This window comes from Pelobates fuscus, chromosome 5 (genome assembly GCF_036172605.1).
Source record: "Pelobates fuscus isolate aPelFus1 chromosome 5, aPelFus1.pri, whole genome shotgun sequence".
Classification (NCBI taxonomy): Eukaryota; Metazoa; Chordata; class Amphibia; order Anura; family Pelobatidae; genus Pelobates; species Pelobates fuscus.
The window spans coordinates 121,632,723-121,659,536 of NC_086321.1; the positions used below are offsets into that span (position 1 = coordinate 121,632,723).

The 26,814-nt window shown below is 39.9% G+C and overlaps 1 protein-coding gene across 2 annotated transcripts in view; it reads left to right on the forward strand.

Annotated features, from left to right (window-relative positions):
* The first annotated feature begins 244 nt into the window (after positions 1–244).
* The window catches only part of LOC134612583 (chemerin-like receptor 1), a 115,879-nt gene continuing 89,309 nt past the window's right edge, over positions 245–26,814 (forward strand). The window contains exon 1 of one of the 2 annotated variants that reach the window (XM_063456973.1): positions 245–310. The gene's annotated coding sequence lies outside the window, so the exon portion shown is untranslated. Of the gene's footprint in view, positions 311–6,386; positions 6,450–26,814 lie in introns of those variants that run through there. The other variant, XM_063456975.1, reaches the window with a different exon arrangement.

The window sequence follows — 26,814 nt, forward strand, 5'->3', positions numbered from 1 at the left end:
ACACATTTATTTCAATTATGACACTTCAATGTAAATTATAGCATATAAAGTAGAATAACAATTGTCTTGACACATCGGAATTTGTAAGCTCTGCTTAAACATCTGCCATGGGTGTGGACAGGAAAACAAGCTTGGAATCAAAATTACAACAGCTGGATACATATGTGTTTTAAAAATCAGCTGTGCTTACAAGCAAGAAATCAAAGGATGATTTTACAGATTGGAAATGTTGCATCCCACGTAAATCACTAATACTGTCGATGGATGCAGAAATGATATAAAGGACGGTTCTTGGAGATCAATATTCAAGGTAGGAACGCAGGAGAAATGTGACTTATATTTAATATTTTCAGCTTGGTTTCTGGCCTCAAATGCTAATTATTAAACATTTGGAAGGTTGTTACTGATGGCAAAGAAAATAAAATGTAACAAAGCATGATGTGGAATATTTTGAATTGAGCTTACTATCCTAAATTGAGTGTTACTCCAGTGGTCTTTGTGCTCTAGATCGGGGTTCCTTAAACTCTGACCCTCCAGCTTTTGCTGAACTAGAACTCACATGATTATCTGGCTATCTATTTCATTCAAAGAATCATGGGAGTTGTAGTTCAGCAACATCAGGAGCGCAAGAGTTTGGAGAGAGGACTCTGCATCTAGATGAGCTAGGAGTTTAGTACCCATCACACAAACTCTTCCATTGCAACTTCTAGTCTTCTGCATCTTCATAGTTAATCACTGTGGACAAGGGTGCTTTAAACACAATCTGTAAGACTTGGGTGAAAATTCTATTTCTCATCATATTTAAACTTTTATTTTCATTCCACAAGAATGGTGTGTGTCCTTTCAGGTAATATTAACATGTAGCTTACAGTGCAGTCTGTCACTTATCTGTTGGTCTACTCTAGAACATCTTTATGTCATATTTTCTGACAGTTGAGCTGACAATAAATGTTTGTTCTGTTAGCGAGAGATGCATTTTACATTTGATGTAACTACCTGTCCTTACTATATTATTATCGCAAGTATTACTAACAAGTGAAATATAAGTACATAGTGTCAGTGTTTCTTGTTTGTATCGTTGTATGATATGTATGTACAGCCAATATATACACACATAGACATTAATTCAGTATATATCACAGATAGCTTAAGCAGCAATATGTTATAGTAAAATAATAAGTATTGCAGATTCTATCAACATATATTAAAATGTGCAAATAAGAGCCAAGATGCACTGATCGTTTCAAGTGATGACCTGTTCATTTATATCAGTTTAAAATATGTTCTTGAAGTTTGATTAAATATAGTTGAAAGAGATGTTAAATAATTTTGTCAACTGACCTTGTTGTACTTATAGTGCAATTTATACTCATTTGTTTGTTTGTTATTTATTTATTTGCAGCAATTCTTTTTGAAATACACAATGCCTAATGTTTTTTGTTTTGTGCTTGTATAGATTCTTAGTTAGTGTTCAGGTGCTCTCATTCACTAGATTATTCTGCTAGACTTTTCATTATCATTTGAAAATTAATATCAGTAATCTCTACTGACGAGAACATGTGGAACAAAATGCCCTGGTCCCCCTTCTTGTACGTATATGCCACGCAAGAACTGGAAACATAATTGCAAGGCTGAGTGAACTGGATTGATGGCCCCAACAGGTGCATATGTTATTGAGATGCCATTACTAATATTACTTTATTAGAGTGACCTTAAAAGATTACTATAGTGTCAGAAAAACAAAGCGTTTTTCTTGACACTATAGTGCCCTGAGGGTGCCCCCACCCTCAGGGTCCCCCTCCCGTGGCGCTGAAGGGGTTAAAACCCCTTCAGCAGCTTACCTTATTCCAGCGCCAGGCTGGTGACCTCTCCTCCCCGTCCGATGTCAGCTCCCCCGTCCGACGTCAGTGGAGCCGAATGCGCATGCGCGGCAACTGCCGCGCGTGCATTCTAAGTGTCCATAGGAAAGCATTTCTCAATGGATGCGTCGCAAATGCGCTTCTAGTGGATGTTTCGGAAGAGAGCCACTAGAGGCTGGATTAACCCCTAATGTAAACATAGCAGTTTCTCATGTGAAGGGTTAAAACCTGAGAGACCTGGCACCCAGACTACTTCATTGAGCTGAAGTGGTCTGGGTTACTATAGTGTCCCTTTAAATAAAAGTCAGTGACGAATAGGGATAAATAATGACAGTGCTGTCCTGCAGGATGCAATATTTGAAAGTATTTTTATTTAGAGGGTTCTATATGGGGACAAATCATTGTTTGGTTTACCAAAGATTACCCATCCAGTGTAGTGATGTCGCGACCATGAAATTTTCCGTTCGCAAATGGCGAACGCGAACTTCCGCAAATATTCGCAAACGGGCGAACCTGGCGAACCGCCATAGACTTCAATAGCAGGCAAATTTTAAAACCCACAGGGACTCTTTCTGGCCACAATAGTGATGGGCCCCCACCCACCTGAGCGGTGGGTGGGGGCCCTAAACAAGAATAAGGGGGGGGGACCTAATGTCCTCCCCCCTGGCACCCACCCCTGAGCGGTGGGTGGGGGCCCTAAACACAAATTGGGGGGGGGGACCTAATGTCCTCCCCCCTGGCCCTCACCCCTGAGCGGCGGATGGGGGCCCTAAATATCAATAGGGGGGGACCTATTGTCCTCCCCCCCGGCCCCACCCCTGAGCAGCGGGTGGATGCCCTAAATACCAATTGGGGGAAACTAATGTCCTCCCCCCCTGGCCCCCACCCCTGAGCGGCGGGTGGGGGCCCTCAAGACCAATAAGTCTAGTAGAATCTAGGTTTATTTAACTACTGATGGGAATACATACGAAAACCTTTTTTAAAATATTTACCAATAGGAACACATAAAGATGTGCAACATAAAACATAAGGAGCATCAAAGCAGATATGCATAGCTAGCCTATTAACATAGCGATTCCATGTAAAGATTGCAGAAAGGATATGTAACAAACTAATAAATGTATAGTTCCACAATTTTATTTTGTAATTTATTTTTTCACCTGTTAAAGGGCCTGTAGCATGGGGCCAAGTGTTTCTGGCATTATACAGTAATATGTCAGAATTGATCAAATATAATTGAGTAGTAGCAAAAACAAATATTTTATCATCTACAGTAGATGTGACAAGGAAAGATAAAAATATGATCAAATACACTGCTGGTTGGAATTTTTGCAATTATGGAAATGTAACTTACAAAAAAATGCTATAGGAATTTTAAAGCAATATCTGTAGGTGCACATGTAGTAGCTACAGTTTCCTGGCAAAAAGATAACCATTGGTTTTACAGAGCTACGACTCAAATGAGTGTTTCTTCTGATTCGGATTCTGAGACTGAATCTGAATCTAAAGCTGTCTTTACCATTATAAGTGCTATATTGTTCAATCATTTGATGATCTTGGCTAAAACAGTCAATTTCTAAATTATGTAAAGTTATTTGTTAACTATTATGCTAAAGCTCTATGGAGCTTTTAATATACTTAGACATCATCCTTTAATCATCCTGGAAAAATATTTTTAAAGTGACACTGTCACCCCACCTTACCCCGGAAAATTTGTATTTCATAGAGATAGAATCAAGAGATATACAGGCACAAAATAGGGACTAAAATATAATATATAATAATATATAACGACTACGTTGTCTCTGCATTTATCCTCCGCCTGACTTGCTTAGACTCTGAGTGAAGTGCCAATCCCGACAGCTGTCACCAGTGACGGATGCAAGGAATTGGCTCTGTCTATAGAGGATTTCGTAGTCTCTGGGAATCCTCCATAAATCTCAATGCTGTACTCTTGTGCATGCGTGCGAGTACAGCAGTGATGTCGACTCCTGGCACTGAAGCGCCAGGAGCTGAAGAGGATTCACCAGAACAATATGGCAATGCCATAATGGGGGGGAGGGGGAGAGTGCATTATTAGTTAGTTGCATGTTAAACACCCCCAGGTGGCATCCCTAATCCCCTATTCAAACCCCCTTAAAAAAAAATTAGCTCTACCTACCCTGTCACTCTAATAATAGTGAGGGTGGAATTAAAATTAAAATCTGTGAAAGCATAAATTATACTTACCAACTGAAGTCTTCTTTCTTCTCAATCTTCTTATCTCAAGCTCTAATAAAGCCAAATAAAAATCCATAATCCCATGATGCAATTATAAAAAAACGAAAAAAGAAAAAAAAGAACAGATCACAAAACACCCGCAGGGCAAATTCAAAACTATGGTACAAAAAAAAATCTATCTTCACCCCTTGAGGGCTCCATACTGAATGAGGTTTATAAAGGCTTTGCCATGCTTTGACTCTCATTAGAGCATTCTGATTGGTTGGCTTGTAACCAGTGCCCTGGCAGACCACTGCATTTCACAAGTGACTGCCTTGGGGCCAGGCCACAAGTCATCAACAGGAGGAAGTAAATGTCCATGATGGCATGCAACTGAGCCCTTGAGTGAGCCACAGGTCCTATGCAGGTGCTTAATGTGCCTTGTGGATAATCTGGCTCTGTACAACAGACACTAATACACACACTGATACACAGATACTAACTTATGCATAAACATACATGACACAGACACACAAACTATTGAGCAGAGTAAGTGATGAGAACCGCACTCAGTCCCAACGGCCAAGGGTGCTCCAGAGCAGGACCAGCAATCCCAGTACAATAATCCAAGAAGAAAAAACTCACAGGCACTCCAACTTCAAGCCGCAGGCAGATTTATTATGACAGAATGCAACGCAACGTTTCGACCGGAAAGGTCTTTTTCAAGCTGAAAAAGCTTGAAAAAGACCTTTCCGGTCGAAACGTTGCGTTGCATTCTGTCATAATAAATCTGCCTGCGGCTTGAAGTTGGAGTGCCTGTGAGTTTTTTCTTCACAGACACACAAACTGACACATGCACATTCATATACTGACACAATATCAGCATATATATTATATAGGCCATGTCCCTTTGGGAGAAGGGTGAGAAAAAGGAATAGTTAGAGGCTATCGAGGCCTCCATCTATCTCTGAATAAATGTGTTATATGCCGAAGCACAGACAACCGCGGACTCTGCAATGCTTCTATTCCAGTGTGCCGCACGCTGACAGCAGTCCCCCCCCCTTTGTGGCTGCTAGAGTAGAGTAATAAGATGGGCAGCAGCCTGGTGCGCATTCAATATACTAGACTGTCTCTGTCTGAGAGATGTACTAATCTCCAGTCTCTTCTGATTGAATTGTTGTGGCCACGCTACTGTGCTGCTCTGGCGGACCACTGAACTTCACGAGAGACTGAGTGGGCAGCCATCTGCAACAGGAGTTAATTAACTGTCCGTGAGGTCATGTGGCAGGGCCCCCGAGTTAGCCACGGGCATTGGGTGGGTGCCTAGGTCGTCTTATAGATATTCTGGCTCTGCTCTGACCCCTCCTCTAAAGGGCTATTTTTATTTAAATTAAACATTCATTTTATTTTCTATGTACATTTACTAGGTTTTGGGCTTACGTTACACAGTCAAGGCAAATGATTTAGACCCCTTAATGTCATACGTTACTTTACTTTCCAATATGGCCATGACTATAGAGAGTTAATCTTTAGAAAGTGTTGCATTATATGAATACAGCATAGACTTAGTATAGGAAACTCTCCATTTTTTTTTCTTTGTTTACAATATTGTATACAAAAATAACAGCATCTGCAAATACTTCCACAGCTGTTTAAATTAAGAACTATGCTGATTCTAATGGTTCATTTTGAACATAACTTTGCATTCTTATTTCTTCTTGATGCTGCATCTTAAAAAAAAAAAGTAGGCACACAAATAGACAAATTGAGGGATTTACTTAAACACAAATATACATTCTGTGGAACTAGTTCCTCAAAATAATGCAAAGCAGCATAGCAGAGAATGGCAGATAGAACTTTTCAATTAAGATAAATATCTCCAACGTATTATAGTTTGGTAGGTATCCCTTTTAAATGAAAGTTTGCTATGTGAATCCCAGTAGAATTTTCACAGAATACAAATCCTGTTATTTCAATAGTTTGCACTAGTGTTAGGCTGCTGTTCAGTTATCTGTTAAACTCAACAATTGCTCAGTTAATTTGGATTAAAAAAAACTTCCAAATCACAAGCCCATCCCCTTAATTTGTTTTATCCAATTCAATTGATACAAACCACAAGAAATGGGGATCTGAAAGAAAGAGATGAAATATGTATCTGAAGCTTACATTTCCAACAAAACAAAGAGCATGTTGTGTTTTTATCACTCGATTAAGCACTATTTGTCATAAAGAGCAAATTAGGACTATTCGTTTTGCTTTCCTAGAGCCAAGCACGGTCTGATATTTGTACTGTCCTGATTGAGGATCAAACTACCAACAGATATCAACATGGTGGCGATTAAACAACCAGTTGCCTGAAAACATTGAGCTTATGTTACAAGCTCTTCCATTGTGAGTGCATTTCTTACTTATTACCCTTCCTACATGTACCTACAGTATCATACTATTGTGCTCCATTTTCTATTTTGAGGACCTTATCATTGCCTACCACTGGTCACTATTGATTGCTACTCTCAAAAAGCACACACCCACAACTGAATTTATTTCACTGCATGCTAATTAAACTAGAGCTAATCAGAAGCTCTGTAAAATGTGAGTGGGCATTTAAAAAAATATCCTTGATTTGTGTGTCCCTCCTTTTGCAAACATCTGTACCATTGCTTTTTCTTTCAGTTTTCTTTTAGCATGTACCAATGAATTATGAATTAAAGCCCAATTTCATTGGACGCAAGATTACTGGATTCATAAAACTGTGGACTATATCAGATTGGACTTTTTTTTCATTATTTTCTATTTCCCCTAAAAGATAATTGTGACTTGGTGCAACATATTTTTATTTGTTTTGTCTGTTCCTGGCAGAAAGTGTGTACGGGAGTCTCCACCTTTATTAACAGCATTTCCTGCTTTATATAACACTCTGCTGCCTGCTTAGTGCTTATCCATACATGTATTTTTTTTAACTCTGGGACTCCGGGTACCATAACCAATGCAGCGCAGTTTAGTGTATATGGTGTTTGGCATGTTCCTTTTATCAATTTGCCCATTATGTTCTCCCAAACGTCCTGTAATATAAAATAGAATATTTGTGTATTCCAAACCTATGGAAATTGGTCTTTAACTTTTTATTAATTTTTTTTTTTTTTTTTTAGTTATTGAGTTTTGTTGTTCTTAGAGGGTCTTCGTGTGTGTATTTTCTGGTTGGTGAAAATAATTTGAATTATATCTGTATTCTGATAGATGCAAACACCAAGCCAGTCAGAGTATAGCTTTGATTTTAAATGGGATATTGATTTTTTTTTCCCCATCTGTCCCTGCAGCTCACATTAATTGCTTTCTGTAAAGCACTATGTTTTGCGCAACAGTAACATTTATAACAGACAAGTCCCATAACTTTTACATACACATAAAATGGTCTCAGTTTGCTGTTTCAAAGAAATACCATTTATATTAAGATATTACTGACCTTTTATGAAACGGTTATTCTTATTTTTGTATACAGTGATATAACACTCTGCACTTCAAAGGGTGCAAATAAAAGGTACACTATAGGCACCCAGACCACTTCGTCTCATTGAAGTGGTCTGGGTGCAGTGCCCCTACCCCATTAGCCTTGCAAATGTAAGCACTGCAGTTATGAAGAAAATGCAAAAATGACGTTGCAGGGCTTACTCCACCTCTAGAGGCTGTCTACCAGACAGCCACTAGAGGCGCTTCCAGGTCCTTAGTGGACGCATGGTCACCTAACTGACGCTGGTCATCCTCACGCTTTGCATGAGGACATCCAGCGCCAGCTAAAACAATTGATTCAATGCTTTCCAATGGGGAAGTCCTAATGCGATTGCAGCAGAAGCATAGCAGAGCCTGCCACAGCTCCGCAGGACATCGCCACTGGAATTAGGTAAGTGACAAAACTGGTTTTAAGACTTTCAGCACAACAGGGGGCTGCAACTGGGCTGAAAATAACATACTTAACAAAAAAAGATCCTCAGAAAACTATAAATAATATCAGAAAAAAATATAAACAGGCCCCATTTCCTGGGAATGGGGCACACCGCCATTTTTTTAAACTGGATCCATGCTTGCTGTACAGAGTCTTCCAATGGCTAGTGATGACATTCAACTTCTGTAGAGCTACAGAAGCCAGAAGTCGATCCAAACAGCCATTCATTGGTTGAGAGCAACAACAGACGGCCACTCTCAGCCAATGAATGCAATTTTGTGCATAGACTTGGTGTTAAATGTTAATGATGCCCCAATGATACTGCTGGAGGTTCAGTTAAAATGCCAGACCAACAGGTTCTCAGACATCATCAGAACAATATTATCATTACATAATGTTTCTATGTTTCTATAATAAAATAATTTATATTAATAATTTATGCCAGTCAGGGCTGGCTCAAGGCATTGTGTTGCCTGGATCCAAGTATGACATGCTGCCTTCCCCCCAAAAAAGTAAAACAACATGCGTGTCAGTGTGCATGCTGGGGATGTAGTATATGTCTGTGTGTATGCTGGGGATGTAGCTTGTGTCTGTATGTGCATAGAAACATAGAAACATAGAATGTGATGGCAAATAAGAACCATTCGGCCCATCTAGTCTGCCCAATTTTCTAAATACTTTCATTAGTCTCTGGCCTTATCTTATAGTTAGGATAGCCTTATGCCTATCCCATGCATGCTTAAACTCCTTTACTGTGTTAACCTCTACCACTTCAGCTGGAAAGCTATTCCATGCATCCACTACCCTCTCAATAAAGTAATACTTCCTGATATTATTTTTAAACCTTTGTCCCTCTAATTTAAGACTATGTCCTCTTGTTGTGGTAGTTTTTCTTCTTTTAAATATAGTCTCCTCCTTTACTGAAGTGCACTGTAGCCAATACACTTACCTATAGACTGTGTCTGTGTATATGCATGTGTGTCAGTGTTTATATCTGTTTGTCTGTATCTGTATGTGTGTCAGTGATTGTATATGTTTGTCTATGTATCTGCATGTGTGGCAGTGTTTGTGTGTCTGTATATCTGCATGTGTGTCAGTGTGTCTGTGCAACTGTATGTGTGTCAGTATATGTATCAAAAACTGACACACATGCAGATACTGACACACATACAGATGTACAGATACACTGATACACCTGCAGATACACAGACATACATACATATATGTATCAAAAACTGACACACATGCAGATACTGACATACATACAGACACAGACACACAATACACACATACAGTATACACAAACTACACACTACACACATACAGACACACACACACACACACACACTACACATACACATATACACGCATACAAACACACATATACCCACACTACATACAGATACACACACTACACAGATACACATACAGATACACACACACTACACACTACATATACACAGATACACACACATTACACTCATACAAACAGATACACACATACAAACACACACACACACACACACAGATACACACACTACACACATATAAACACACATATACCCACACTTCATACAGATAAAAAAAATTAAGCCACCCAGCAGGTTCTTACCTTCTGCTGGCTGTGGCTGGTGGGAGTTGGAGGGCTGCTCTCCCTATCTGGCCCCATCCTCGCGGCTCCCTCTTCCTCCTCCCGCGCGGCTGTGTGAGTGAGCTGGGAGGAAGTGATATGCTGTCACTTCCTCCCAGCTCTCTGTGCCCGATAGAAGGGGCTCGGTTGCGCTGTTAAAGCGCCACAGCACACGACCGGACCCCTTATTGCATATGTCCATCGGGTGGCCCTAAGGGCATGGGCTACCCGATGGAACCTGCACCACCGCCAAGGGTTGGGAAATCCTGTTTTAGATTATGACGGGGGGGCATTTTGTCAGAGTGCCGCCTGGAGCCATGGCTTCAGCGTGGTCTATGGATGGGCCGGCCCTTCTGTCAGTCCGAGTAATATCTGTACTGATTGGAATGATTACACCTGTCTGCTTAATGTAAATCTCTATCCAGAAGCCACACACATTGACATGCATTTATTAACCTCTGCCATGCTGGAATCATCATCAGCCAAATGCAGTGAGGGTGAGAGGTGCGATCAGCAAGCAGGCTGTCCTCTCCCCCCTCGGGTAATTGTAATTTATCACTCTAGCAAAGGAAGAGTGGAGGATACACATGTGCAATGCATTGTGTGGAGTATAAATTATAGGAACTCACAAAGTCTGTGTGTGTCGGTGTATGTGTGTGTATGCAGTCCATATAAAACTTGTGCTATAAATACTTTGTTGCTGGGTGCTAGATATGCGGCCCAATTATCTAAACACAAAAGTTATATCTGCACTCACAGACTTATAAACCAAATCTTCCTTTATTCCATCTTTTTTTTTTTCATTCTTATTTTTATTGAAAAAAAATAGTTTTTCATTTATTATACATACAACGAAATTTATATAGTTTACATACATGACGAAACGAGTTTTACAATAACAAAACATGTAACTTGCATTTATTACATCTACATGATCATAGCTTAAAGATAATTCCCAAACTAACCAATTAAGAATATCTTAATAAAGGGATAGGATCATATTTCCTTTATTCCATCTTTAAAGCGTTTTAAAGAGCAGTGTCAATGTTTCAGTTCCAGCTCTGAACTTTCATCAGGACAAAATAAAAAACAGTAACAGCAAAATACGATAATATAAAGGCAAATCAGTCAGCAATTCATTTACCCAAGCTATGTGAATGTTCTTGTACATTGGTATTTCCCTGTGCAAGTACGCATTGCATGCAAAAGACCTACATTAAAAAAAGTCCATTTACTGTTTCTATAGCAACACATCCTAAAGTGTCATATACCGCAGCGTACATGTGCATAGACAACTTACTATGTGCTTATGTGATTACTATTTTATAAGCCAAAACCACATGGAGAGACAAAACTTAGTAATCTCAATAGCTAGGTGGAAAATATATAGGCAAGTGCTTAAATAAGACAATATGTGATTACTATTACAACGTTTACCCAAACTATCATTATTATTACTTTATTATTTATATAGCGCCATCAGATTCCGTAGCGCTGTACAAGTGGTGGACTAACAGACATGTAATTGTAACCAGACAACTGGGCGTACAGGAACAGAGAGGTGGAGGGCCCTACTCAATGAGCTTTCATTCTAGAGGGAATTACAAGGATTACAAGCCATACATTAATAACCCCCTATGCAGATACAACTTTTGAGGACTTTTTACATTTTTATTTCTCACATTTTAAGTAAAAAAAAAATGTATATAGAAAAATGTAAAGGCTTGCTTTACTTTTAAGGAGGGAGATTTATTGGTTCCCTTGTAATTATGTAATGGTAATGGTAATCACGGGAAGAGTGTGGTGAGACCACATCCAATAAGTTTATATCCTTAAGTCTATGTGCCTGCATATGTGGTTATGTATCCCACACAGTAAATGGACACTTTGTGTAATGCAGGGGGTGTATATGTGCAATCACGCACACTTGCTTTGACTATATATTATTGTATTTTGCTATTTCTGTTTTTAATTTTGTCCTGATTACATTTCAGAGCGGGAACTGAAACCTTGATACAGCTCTTTTTAACTCTTTAGAGATGGAATAAAGGAAGTTTTGGTTCATAAGTCCCTTAGTGCAGTTATAACCTTTGTGTTTACTGTCATTTTTATGTTTTTGTCATTTTTGTTTCCCTGACTCTCAGCATCCTTTGCTCTTTTATTTGAAAAATATCATGAACATGCACATAGTTTCTTATGCATGGCTTGTAACTATGGGATGGTTGGGTGAGAGTTGGGTAAGAGCTGAGGGGGAGGCTGAAGAAACTCCCCTAGCTAAGAGGTGTGCCAGCTGAAGCAAACAGACAAAGTTTATAGTAAGTCTATAAAATTTTATTAAAATACTTATTAAGATTTTATTGCTTTATTTTAGTTTAGATATTTGTGTAAATGTGTTTGCTTGCTATTTTAAAAAAGAAGTTGTGAAGTGATGCATGTTCTGTTAATTTGTATTTAAAAATAAACCAAAAAGCTGTTTATTTCTTCTCTCCTCCCCCCCCCCCCCCCCCCCCATTCTGGTTACCTTGGGCTTGCGAGGGGGGCATCATTTTGGTCCCTGATGAGTTGACCCAGTGTGCAGGTGCAGACTTGGTGTAATAGTGCTTGTGAGCTTCAGATTGATCATATCAGAGTGTTGCCAGAGCTCATGGGAGCCATACACCAGGTCTGCACCTAGCAAAGAGTGCAGACCAGAGGCTCTCTGTGCTCCACCTTCTTCCTATTGTTGATTTACTGGATCAGTGAGGGAGATCTTTGATGTTCATGATTGTGTTTCTTCAATATTACTGACCTATGCACACATGCATTTATTGCAATTTTAAGGATTTTTAATTTTTAATAATTGTTTAGTGCCAATCATCAAATTTTCCATAATTCTGTAAACATGGGCTTAGCAAATGTGTCTCTTCATTAGAATTTCAAGGGGTTTTTATTAGTTATCACAACTGACCAATGATCAGACATACAACACTGTTTACCAGAGATAATTTTAGGAATTCTTAGTACTTTATTTGACTTCATCCCATGCTCATGGAGAAATTACTGTTTTCCATTGCTTGCATATCTCAAGCTGGAATTTGGAAAGTACTCATTGGGCACAAAACTGCAAATTAAGTTTCCATAGAGTTCTCAGCTTGACATGCAAATGAGCAGATACGTGCATCATGCTTCACTCTGTAATATTTCTGCAGGTGCCCTTAGCAGTGGACGATGTTTGAAACACAGGTTTTTTTTTTTTTTGGTTTTTTTTTTAAGCCGAGTATAGGGTCTCATCAGTTTGGTACTGGCTGTGGTCTCACCATACTCTTTCTGATCACAACTAAACAAAAATGTTACTGGTATCAATTCCTTTTTACTTTTTTGCAAAACTTGTGTATCAAAAGTAACGTAATGTGACTGGTAACATAATGTAAAATCAAAACAATTATTTAAATAATCGTCAAGTAATTTACAATTATTATGAATTTGTTTATGCCAGCTGTTTTTTCTGCAAATGTCAGCAATTTTCTTTCTTCTTTTTGGTTATGAAATGGTTTAACCTTTTGCATGGTTTCTTTCTAAGAAGGTTTCTAAGTTGTTTGTTTTCAGAGCTCACTTTTCTGAATCTTGTGAGTGAGTATTATGCATTTCCCTGCAAATGGATATATATATATATATATATATATATATATATATATATATATATATATATATACACACACATTTACAAGAATGCATTGTAAATTACTGACTCGATGTCACATTCCCACTAACTCCTGCTCACTGCTTTTGTTGCACTCTCACCTGCTTTTAATTGCCCCGTCTTTTAATACACTCTTCCTATTTCCAACATTACCTTGTACATTATGAGTGTGTTATTATAGATTAATAGATGTTTAGGTTTTTGATGTTAAAAAATGGCTTATGGTTGGCATAACCAATAGGAAAAGAGCATTTTATGGCTTGCAGCAAAAGAGGTATCTACTGTTCTTTTGTTGTTCTGTAGTTGCCAGTCCCAAAGCAAACATATATTATTATTATTATTATTATTATTATTATTATTATTATCATCATTTCCATTTATATAGCGCCAACAGATTCCGTAGCGCTTTCCAATATTATGAGAGGGGGGATTTAACTATAAATAGGACAATTACAAGAAAACTTACAGGAACGATAGGTTGAAGAGGACCCTGCTCAAACGAGCTTACAGTCTATATATATTCACATACATCCCCATATTAACAGGTATATAAATGATGTCAATGAACATGCCTTAACACATTACTGCTATTCCTACCTACATATCAATTTTATCTGAAAATAGAAATAAAACCAAGTCATTGTCCAATAGTATGAGTTACTAGAGTTAAGGTAATAGCTTCTATAATTTGTCCTACAGGGTTATTCACTCAAGTGAGAATTCAATGTCAATGTCAAGTTACATTTCAAATTTAGGGCCAGAGTAGCTGAACTAAAAAGATACTCACTTTGCTGGATAACCCTGTAGGACAACTAACCCTATTAGTGTAAAACAACCATGCTGTATAAAAAAGATATAAAAATAATTTTGAAAAGATCTTTTTATTTGCAATAACTTTGCAAACGCCATGATTCTCTTTTTAGTCTGTAGTGTTCAGATGACCCGTTGGGACTGATTCCAAAGATTCATTATCTCTAGCCTTGTTAAGCCAGCAAGGACTGGATTTCCATGTACACTTTGCATAATAGGAATAACACGCACAGAGTTAGGTAAATATCTCTGTGTGAAACACATACAAGGAAAACCTGAACCAAAAGATATATATGCTGGAGAAATGTGTGGTGGTGTCTGTACATAACTTTACAGGGTTGTTTGACAACTATAATGAAGCTTTCCATATTTCTATCAGACTGTTCTCTACAAAATCAAAGAGACCCTGTAGTGACAGGCTGCTGGGATGTGCAAATGTTAGTAAGTTACTTTTGACTCTTGTAAAAAAATACCAAGAATTCAGTTTGTTTCTATGGTTGCCTCAATACCAAAACCAGTTGCAAAACATATTTTTGGAAGTTTGCATTGTAAATGATACAAATGATGCAACTGCATAATGCGGAATTTAGATTATTGTTAGATACAACAGATCTATTATGGCAAAGTAGGGTTGGTGGTTATCAGCAATTGTTAGGTGGGTGAGTTTCATAAACAAGGGTCAAATTCTGACTATTTGTCTCAATGGCCTCCCTACTAGAGTTGAGCGGACACCTGGATGTTCAGGTCCGGAGGGTTTGGCTGAACTTTGAAAAAAAGTCCGGGTTCGGGCTCGAACATGACCCCAAACTTGACCCCGAACCTGAACTCCTGGAAAGGGCTAGAGGGCTGCAAAATGAAGTAAAATGGGGGTAAGAGTAGGACAAGTGCCCTGCAAACAAATGTGGATAGGGAAATCACTTACAAATAACATAAAATAAGCAGCCGCTTAGTAGATAACTCCCTAATTCACATGGCATTAGGGAGCTATCTACCAAAAGGCTGAAAGACCTAAATTGGTCACCTAAATTGGTATTTCAGCCACATTTACTAATACTAAGTAAAGATTACTTAGTATTAGTAAATTCAGCCCCTACTCGCTATACTGCGAGTAGGGGCATGTCTAGTAAACAGTGAGCAGCCAGTGGCTGCTCACTGTAAAAAAAAACAAATCCAAAAACCTATTGCCCCCACCCCTGTGCAACGGGTGGGGGCCCTAAATAAGAATGTGGAGGGGGGACCTACTGTCCTCCCACCCCTGCACTGGTTTTCCATTACATAAACAGGGCTCTATAGTGCTTAAAGGGACACTATAGGCATAAAAACAGCTTTAGCTTTAAGGAACACTTCATTGTTGCAGGACTTCTCGTGGGCGGTACTCTTCATATGGAATATCCTGCCTACCGCCATCAGACTCTCCCCTAGTCTTCAATCATTTAACAAGTGCCTTAAAAACCATCTCTTTAGAAAAGCTTATGGCCTTCCAGAGTAACCTCTACTTCACATACCTGTCTCTTGCTCTCTCCTAAATGGCACCACTCTACTCTCTCCTCCAGCTCTGCTTAACTCCCACCTTGTTTGATTGCTATTTCCTGTCCTAATGTGTTTTACACCCCACCTCCTATAGACTGTAAGCTCGTTTGAGCAGGGTCCTCTTCAACCTATTGTTCCTGCAAGTTTTCTTGTAATTGTCCTATTTATTGTTAAATCCCCCCTCTCATAATATTGTAAAGCACTATGGAATCTGTTGGCGCTATATAAATGGTAATCATAATAATAGTAATAATAATTGTGTAATCCTAACGCTAAAGTGTACCTTTGCCCTCCCTTGCTCACCTGCTGGCAATAAAGGGTTAAAACCCTTTTTTACACTCACCTTATTCCAGCACTGAGGTCCCCTGGCACTGACAACAGAGGAGGACAGAGATGGAGCCAGCGCCCACGGGGAGCCAAATGTGCATGTGCTGAAAGCACTGCACGCATAAGGTCTTCCCCATAGGAAGGCGTTGATTCAATGATTTCCTGTGCGGTATTTGAAAATGCTGGATGTCCTCATACACAGCGTTAGGACATCCATCATCATTTCACAGGGTCAAACACTTTGAAACAGCAGTAAATGCCTCTACAGGCAGTCTTAACCCTATAATATAAATCTTTCTGAAACTGCAGTATTTTAGATTGCAGGTTTAAAGGGATGGGGACAGTGCACTAAAGCCACTTCAATGAGATAAAATGGTTTGGGTGCCTATAGTGTCTCTTTAATCAGTTTAAAGCAGTTTGGCATATCGATCATGCACCTGCAGTCTCACTGTTCAATTATATGCCATTTAGGAGTTAAATCACTTTTGTTTCTGCTTATGCAGCCTTAGCTACATTTCTTCTGACTGTGACTCACACAGCCTGAATAAAAAAAAAATGGTTTATTTTTCAATCAGATGCGAACTTGCTTTAGAAGTTTGAATCTGCATCTCTGTTTATTTGACTTTGATTACACACAGGAGGCATCTGCAGGGTCTAGAAGGCTATTAGAGCAGGAGATAAGAAATTCTAAATTAAACAGAATGTGCAATGAAGGAAGTTTAAACATTAGATGTCTCTAAAGTGACAGTTTCCTTTTAAGCAATATTGCAATACAGGTGAGTAGTAGTCTTTAAAGAGCATGTTTGGTAAGAAAACGGCTTTAGGATGTATCTTTGAAATGGTGACTTGGCTCAGGAGATGAACTTGGAAAACATTCTCTGAAACTAAATTGAATGTGATGTGTTCCTTTATTATACCAGATATATTTATGGATTACATTACATGATTACCTAGCTCCTAACTTTCAACGCCGACTAAATATGACTGACTTGTCTGAAATGTGAGGAGGAGGGGGCAGATTTATTTGATTGGTTTGAACTGTTTGTGAATAGGTACATTTGATTCTGGAGAGAAATTCAATCTCATATTGATTCCCGTTTTACACTTTCCATTTGCTTTGTCTCTGGGGCTGTCCATTTTATGCATATTTTTTAAATATAATTTTAGATTTATTCAAATAGTTTTAGCAACTGCCAGTAAATCTATCCTTCACTTTTGCATCTCATCTTATACACCCACTCTGGCAGTGTGTCAACCTTCTCATGTGTTCCAGTTAGAACAGGTTGAAGTATCTCAACACAGAGAGTGTAAGGCAGGGGGTGCCCAAAAGGTAGATCCCCAGATGTTGTACAACTACAACTCCCTTGATTCTATGCATTGCTTTAAATGAATTTAGAATGACAAAGCATCATGGATGCTGTAGTTTTAACGCATCTGGGGATCTACCTTTTGGGCACCCCTGGTGCAAGGTTTCCAATTTTTTTAAATGCTGAGAACCCTACAATTACTCCCTGGATTCCCAGTATAGGATGCTTATCTGTAATACTTTTCAATTTACAAATTGGTTTTCTTTACAAATCTTGCATAAACTACCCCTCCCTCACCCCCAAATATTTGTATTTGAATACTTTTCTTTTCTGTTTAGTTTTCTTTTGTAGATATTATTCAGAACAGACTATGATATTTATAGTGTGATGATATTGCTGTTAACCTTTTGCTATATATTATTAGCCTCAATTTACATATGAATAGTCACCTTACGAATTGTATATATTTATATATAACTTGGTTACGTTAGTGGGAATCAGGATATTGTTATTGAGATATTGACACTTGCATACAAATAATACCACATATAGTATAAATATAATATGTAGACTTGTGCTCAACGAGAAAATTCAGGTCAGCCGAACCATTTTTCCTGAAAATACATTGTTTTTCAGGACGCTGGAATTTGGTTCATCTTGATTCAATCTTTATTCAGCTTGGCAGGATTTCTGAAAACACCATATGGAGACGATGAACCACAAGAGCACAAAAATGGATCAATCAGTGTACTGCAAAATATTACACAATATAATATCATGTATATATTTTTCAGCACACTGATAGGAGCGATGTCCTGCTATTTGGAGAAAAAGCAACCAATAGACGGGAAAAAAAAAAACAGGAGGAGCAGTTAGAAAATGTATTATATTTATTTATTATATATTTGTTAAATATATAATGTATAAACATACACCCCCAAAGGCCTTGGAACTTGAATCAAGAAGAAAATTTTAAATTCAAATGCTGGTTTTGCCTTCAGTCCCATCGTTATTCGGAACAGGATAAATTGTTTGCTAAGCAAAGATAAAGAAATTGCTTCCAGACAATTCTCTTGAACAGTGTTTGGAGATTTTATCTACTTCAATTAGATTCTTTTTAAGATATCTTTTTTTTTGCCTAGTATCTGTTTAAGCTAGCAGTGTATTTATAGAATGAAGATTAAATAAATTTGTAAATATTTGTTCGTATCTGATGGTCATCTTAATTAAATTGCCGATTTCGTAAATACTAGAGAAAACTAATTTCACAGCGAAGGTACATATTTGCCAAGTCTATTTGATTGAGGGATAGAGTGAAGATATTGTTTTGCTTTAGCCATCTTTATTATTACCAGCTATTCACTAAAATGAGAATTCAAAGTGAATTTCACATTTAAGGCTAAAGCTTAAATCTTTGTGTATGTTTGTGTTAAATATGTGATTTAGTTATGGTTGCAGTGAACTGTGCGTTGCTTTAGCACAGAATATTGCTCTAGTTAATTGCTCTACTTTTATAATGTTAAACAGGGAGCATAATGCATTTAAATACATGATAAAATCTGTGCCAGCTCAGATCTTTTGCATCAATGTGAAGTCTGGATTATATCATCATTCTGACAGCTTTATGGGTGTGGGTTTAAGGGCGTGCAAACTGTGAGATTGTACAGAATACACACTCTAAGGGGCACAATCACATTCTTCTCCCAGACTACAGGGAGTGCAACAAGGAAAGATGCTACTGTCACAATGTGACAACTGATGAGTGCACCACCTGTCCTCAAAAGACTCAATGAATACAAAGCAGTGTGAGTGCAGCTGAGATTCAAGATGTGATGTTATGCCATGTCAGCATGCAACGCCTGTTCCGTACTACAACATCTCTGAGAATTGTATAAAAGTGACAGTCAGGACTGGCCAGAATGCAGCTCATAAGACATGGGGCTGGGAGAAGGGCATAAAGATAAAAAAAGAGCTTTAGATAGGTATTAAAGAAGAGCAAGGATATGGACACGCAAGAAAGCCATTGAGATGGACATACAAGAAGGGCATAAAATGGACATTAACATAAATAAAAGGCATGAGGATGGGCATACACACAGGGCATGAGATAGGTATACAAGAAGGGCACGGTAAAGGGTACACAATAAGTGCATGGAGAGGAAGGACAAGGGGAGAAGGAAGTGGAGAAGGAAACACACAAGTGTGGATAGGGAGATGAACACACACAGTGGAGTCATAATTAGGGATAAATTCAAAAGACCAGGGAGAAATGCCCAAGACAGGATGGTGAGCGGTAAAAAAGGGGATGAAAAGGGGTACACAAGGAGACACACTATAACTTATGTTAACTTGCTCAAAACCCACTGGCAAAGGATTTATGAGATATTCTCAGCCCCCCCCCCCCCCCCTTTGGAAATAATGCAGTGATTTTGATTTGCTGATATGCTTTAGCCTCTTCCTGGATTGATAAGCACTCATTTGTATAAGTATCAGTATCAGTGTATTGTTATTTCTTTTTTACGTGTTTTTATTATATTAACGAAGCATTAAAAATTGCAACAAATAAATAGAAAACATTTGTTACATTTCCCTGTTTAATATTAAATATTAAAGATAAGTAACAATATGCGGCGCCATCAATCTAGGTTTAACCCCTTAAGGACACATGACATGTGTGACATGTCATGATTCCCTTTTATTCCAGAAGTTTGGTCCTTAAGGGGTTAAAGCAGGGCTTCTGAATGGGCACAGTTTCAGGCTGTAAGAGATGTGTTCCTGTCCGTGTGATGAGAGCCTGTCTCTACGACATCGAGCTGATTTAATATCTACCCCCATATCTCCTGCACTTCTACAGGCTGGAAGTATGACATCAGTGCTGTGATAAATATTCACATATCCATTCCACCCATCATGAAGCTTTGTTGTGTCCCTAATGGCCTCAACCCACAGAGTAGCCTGCCTTCTCCCACATCCTCAAGCACACATAGCAGGCCATAACAAGCCAAGTTTCCCCAGTATATAGTCTGCTGTGTCAAGGAAGAAGGGTGGTTTTCTATGCATATGCCTTTAATCTGAGCATGGTTGTTAATGTGGATTGTATTATTTCCTAGATAGTCCTACCAATAAGCAAAAAGCATGTATTTAGGAATTACAAGGGGAAACACAGTATCAATACCCAGGTTGTGTGTGACCGTACTCAAAAATTGGACCATATATAAAATGAATAGAGGATATCTAACCGCCAATCCATACACCCATTATACTACAAACTATTTGCAATGTTATAAGAATTATGTAGCTATGTCTTGAAACATGGAAAGCTGCAGTTTATTGATGCATGCTATATTACAGTTTATATCGATGCTCTAATGTATTACAATGCATAATTTTACTCCCAATGCCCTACGTTGAACCTTAACTGGTCTTTAGTCCAGCAAATCTTTGTTCCCTAATTCCCATGCTAATTGTGTGATTGCTTTGCTTATCTTACATGAACCACACTGCCTCTTCAATATATTTTACATCAGGCTAATGAAACATGTTGATTGAGGGCAATACCATTGCAATGCTTAATAACTGGAATGTAATTGGAAGATAAAGTTCCAATGCATAATTTATCTTTGGTTCTGCACAAACAGAGCCTCGGCAGATCTACGCAACATCGAAATCAGTGGAAATATTTAAAGGATTGCATGATTTATGCATAATACTTTTCTAGAAGTAATTATGCATCTAGGAGACACTGTACTTGCTATATGAAAAACGTAACTGATGGAACTTATCAATTTTAATGTAGTAAAATGCTTTTCAACAGAAAATGTGTATGCATACCAAAAAGAAAAAAACAACAACACAAAATACATTGAATTATTTGTGAAAAATTAAATAGACTTATTATGGAATATAACAAAAACATCTCAATGGTCCAGAGTGCTCTACAATCACATAAATACAAACATAAACTAATTATATCAAAAGACTCTGAGATAGCTGTATGAACTAGAGTTAATGACAAAAATAACAACAAAGGCAATAATAGCAAAAGTATAACATATCCATTCCATGTCCCAAAGTGTTCTAGAGATGTTGATCCACTTGATTACATTTCAAAAGATCTGCAGCAAAGCACAACAAACCATAGAGCTTCTATAAAAACAGATCCTTTATTGCACAAAAAAGTGAACACTTATGAACTGTCAGATGTCTGCGGTATCTCAGGAGAATAGTTCTCCTAAAACATTAATCCAATGACAACACTAGGTGTAAGAGGAGTTTCTCTCCGGTAGCAGTCAGGTAATGATGCCGGCTAATCTTTCAGACCCGCTGCTTGGTAAATCCCAGAAGAATCCCAGTGTGCGCCAGTGCTATGATGCTTGTCACTGGAATTGCTGTATCATCTAGCGTATTTTGTAGATCGAGTCTACTTCATCAGAGGAAAAATGCTTGCTAAGTGGCAGTGGTGTATCCTGGTTTTGTGCTGCCCTAGGCAGGACAAAACTCAGGCGCCCCCCCTCCCCCCGCGCTACCCCCACCCAACCTTTCCCCCTGCCCCGCATTCTAAATACACACACACACACACACTCGCTAACAGAAACACACACTCGCTAACAGAAACACACACTCGCTAACAGAAACACACACACACTAACACTCACTAACAGACAAACACACTCACTAACAGACACACACTCACTCACTAGCAGACACACACACTCACTAGCAGACACACACACTCACTAACATACACACACACTCACAGGCAAACACACACTAACAGACACACACACACACTAACAGACACACACACTAACAGACACAAACACTGACACACACACACACTAACAGACACACACACACACACACTAACAGACACAAACACTGACACACACACTAACAGACACACACACACACACTAACAGACACAAACACACACACACTAACAGACACAAACACTGACACACACACTAACAGACACAAACACTGACACACACACTAACAGACACACACACTAACAGACACAAACACACACACACTAACAGACACAAACACTGACACACACACACACACTAACAGACACAGACACACACTAACAGACACACACACACACAAACACTGACACACACACTAACAGACACAGACACACACTAACAGACACACACACTAACAGACACACACTCACCCACCCACATTAACACATTTTTTTAAATTTATTTTTAACACATTTATTTTTAATTTATTTTTAACACATTTTTTTTAAAAAAAATTTTAACACGTTTTTTATTTTATTTATTTTTAACACATTTTTTTTAAATTTATTTTTAACAATTTTTTTTTTTAATTTAACACCCCCCCTCCCCCAGCCTCCTTACCTTTGGGAATGCTGGGGAGGGGGGGGTGTCTCTTCCTCCCTGGTGGTCCAGTGGCTGCTGGGCGATCGGGCGGCACTGCCTAGCGGGCGGGCGGCCGGCCGGCCGGCGAGGGAGCACTTCCCCTGAGCTGTCTGCTCAGCTCCCTCGCGCGCCTCAGAGTGAGGCTGGGAGCCGGAATATGATGTCATATTCCGGCTCCGCCTCCCAGCCTCACTCTGCGGCTGGCGAGGGAGCTGAGCAGACAGCTCAGGGGAAGTGCTCCCTCGCCGGCCGGCCGCCCGGCCGCCCGCCCGCCCGCTAGGCAGTGCCGCCCGATCGCCCAGCAGCCCGCCGGCATGTCTGTTAGCCGCAAGGCTAACAAGACATTTGCCTTGGGCATTTGGGGGCGGCTTTTTTTGCCGCCCCCTGGAAAATGCCGCCCAAGGCAAATGCCTTGTTTGCCTCGCGGCTAATACGCCCCCGCTAAGTGGAACAGGCTATTTTAAATGAAGAGATTTTACATACAAAAGCATACAGGAAAACAGCAAATTGTAACAGCCTAATACCAGTGGAATATCAATATATTTGGCTTAGTCATTTAGCATTACCAGGGCCTTAGAGAGTGTCTGGAGGCAAATAAGTAGAAAATCTGATTACCCATTTGTATGAAATGCTTTGCATCAGGCGTGTGCAGGAGTGCTCTGAACACCATCAACGTCAATATCTTGAGCACCGAGCACCGTGAAACCATAAGCACCATAAACACTGTGAAAACTGTAATATGATATACAATACATTTGTTTACAGAGATCACCAACAGGGGGTTACGACAGAATTACAAATGTGGAGTTACAAGGTAGAGTTCAGTTGTCTACACACATATCTAAATTACATTAAACATCTATGGAAACATGACTATACGTACAAGGATTTGGATTACAATACTTAATATGCAAACATTTGAATTATCTACAGCATATATTTTAACTAACAGCATGGACACATGCGTTCCTCGCTCTGCTTGCCAAGGGGTGCAGCATCTCAACTTTAGAAAAACCTCAGTAACAATCGCCTTCCCACGAGGTGCTACTGGCTTGTTTGCATCTTAATGCTGAGTCACAGAGAGCCTTTTGCCTCCAAAACTAGAGGAAAGAGGGGGGTCTGATGATCAAACATTCACCAGAGAAACAAGAGGAAGGCAGAAAGGTTCTGCCTGTGGCAGTCAGTACTGAACAAGGATTTAAAGTAATAAGTGGACATTTACACTGTTATAATAGCTTTCAAATCCATGTATAACAGTTAATGTAATTGTACCTACTTTATTTATAATTCATGCATACATGCATACTATGTTTTATAATCTGTTGGCATTTTTAGGAGATTGCATTCCTAACATTTTAGCAGGCCCTCTACAAATAATTATAAACAGAGTTTTAACAATTGTGAATTGCCGTATTTTTCGCTCCATAAGATGCACCACTCCATAAGACGCACCTAGTTTTTAGAGGAGGAAACCCAGAAAAAAAATATTCTGAACAACCTGTCCCATAGTGTTCCTTACCACCCACTCCCCTCTCCTGTCCCATAATGATCTTTAACCCTCCCTCCCCTGTCCCATAGTGATTTTTAACCCCTCCTCCCCTGTCCCATAGTGTTCTTCAACCCCTCCTCCCCTGTCCCATAGTGTTCTTTAACCCCCATCCCCTTGTCCAATAGTGTTCTCCCCTCCTCCAATAGTGTTCTCACCCCATAGTGTTCCCCCCTCCCCTCATCCCATAGTGTTCCCCCCTCCCCTCATCCCATAGTGTTTCCACCTCCCCTCATCCCGTAGTGTTCTCCCCCCCGTGTCCCATAGTGCACTTTCCCTCCCATAGTGTCCCACCCTCCCCTTGTCCCATAGTGTCCCCCCCTTGTCCCATAGTGTCCCCCCTCCCCTTGTCCCATAGTGTCCCCCCCTTGTCCCATAGTGTGTCCCCCCTCCCCTTGTCCCATAGTGTCCCGCCCCTCCCCTTGTCCTATAGTGTCCCCCCCTCCCCTTGTCCCATAGTGTCCCATAATTACTTACCTGTCTAGTAGCATGGGCCGGCTTAACAGCTCGCACCGCGGTACAGGAACTTCAAATTCAGGTTCCGATTTCCGGCGGGACTGAAAGGAAGTGCGCACACTGAGGGCGCACTTCCTTTCAGTCCCGCTGGAAGCCGTGAACCTGAAATTGAAGTTCCTGTACCGCGGTGCGCGCTGTGCTGCCGGCCCACGCTACAAGACAGGTAAGTAAAGCTTCATATTCGCTCCATAAGATGCACAGACATTTCCCCTCACTTTTGAGGGGAAAAAAGTGTGTCTTATGGAGCAAAAAATACAGAATCTCATTTTGTTACTGTATGTAACAAATATTGTGTTTTTGTTTTTCTTATTATATACCGTATTAGACTGTCTAGTAGTGATGTACCGAACTGTCCGCCGGCAAACAGTTCCCGGCGAACTTAGCGTGTTCGCGTTCGCCGCGGCGGGCGGACACATGCGCAGTTCGATCCGCCCCCTATTCGTCATCATTGGGCAAACTTTGACCCTGTGCCTCTCGGTCAGCAGACACATTCCAGCCAATCAGCAGCACTCCCTTCCTTCCACACCCTCCAACCTCCCTCCCAGCATCCATTTTCGATTCATTCTGAAGCTGCATGCTTAGTGAGAGGAGGGAAAGTTTAGCTGCTGCTGATTAGATAGGGAAATTGATAGCTAGGCTAGGGTATTCAGTGTCCACTACAATCCTGAAGGACTCATCTGATCTCTGCTGTAAGGACAGCACCCCAAAAAGCCCTTTTTAGGGCTATAACATCATGCTGTTTTTTTTTTTTTTCCTGTGTAATGTAATTGCAGGTGCCTGCCTGCCAGCTTCTGTGTGAGGTTCACATTGGATACTGTGCCTACTTGCCCAGTGCCACCACTCATATCTGTTTTAACAATTGGTTAAGCTTTAGATTTTAAATAAATAATTTGTTTTCATTGTAATAGAAGAGCAATTGCCTGCCTGCCAGCTTCTGTGTCAGGTTGGATGCCTTGCCCATTTGCACAGTCAGTGCCAAAACTCATATCTGTTTTAACAATAGCTTAAGCTTTAGATTTTAAAGAAATCATTTTTTTTCACTGTAATAGAAGATCAGTTAGTTGTCTGCAAGCGTCTGGGTGTCAGGCCTACTTCAGCGTGTGCTCTGCAGACCTGTGCCAGCGTGCTTTGACAGTTGCCAATCATATCTGGTGTCTCTTTAGCGTGCTTTTACAAAGAAAAAAGGTTTCCAGTGTAAGCTAATAGCAGCCAGTCAGTGTCCTTCAAGCGGCTCTGTCAGGCCTTCCTTCAGCGTGTGCCCTGCACAACCCTGCCAGCGTACTTTGACAATTGCCACTCATATCTGGTGTCTCTATAGCGTGCTTTTACAAAGAAAAAAGGTTTCCAGTGTAAGCTAATAGCAGCCAGTCAGTGTCCTTCAAGCGGCTCTGTCAGGCCTTCCTTCAGCGTGTGCCCTGCACAACCCTGCCAGCGTACTTTGACAATTGCCACTCATATCTGGTGTCTCTATAGCGTGCTTTTTCAAAGAAAAAAGGTTTCCGGTGTAAGCTAATAGCAGCCGGTCAGTGTCCTTCAAGCGGCTCTGTCAGGCCTTCCTTCAGCGTGTGCCCTGCACAACCCTGCCAGCGTACTTTGACAGTTGCCACTCATATCTGGTGTCTCTATAGCGTGCTTTTACAACCAAAATTTTGTTTCCACTATAATAGAAGAGCAGTTGCCTGCCTGCCAGCTTCTGTGTGAGGTTCACAGTGGATACTGTGCCCTCTTGCCCAGTGCCACCACTCATATCTGTTTTTACAATAGCTTAAGCTTTAGATTTAAAAGAAATATTTTTTTTTCACTGTAATAGAAGAGCAGTTGCCTGCCTGTCAGCTTCTGTGTCAGGTTGGAGGCCTTGCCCATTTGCACAGTCAGTGCCACCACTCATATCTGTTTTAACAATAGCTTAAGCTTTAGATTTTAAAGAAATCATTTTTTTTTCACTGTAATAGAAGATCAGTTAGTTGTCTGCAAGCGTCTGGGTGTCAGGCCTACTTCAGCGTTTGCTCTGCAGACCTGTGCCAGCGTGCTTTGACAGTTGCCAATCATATCTGGTGTCTCTTTAGCGTGCTTTTACAAAG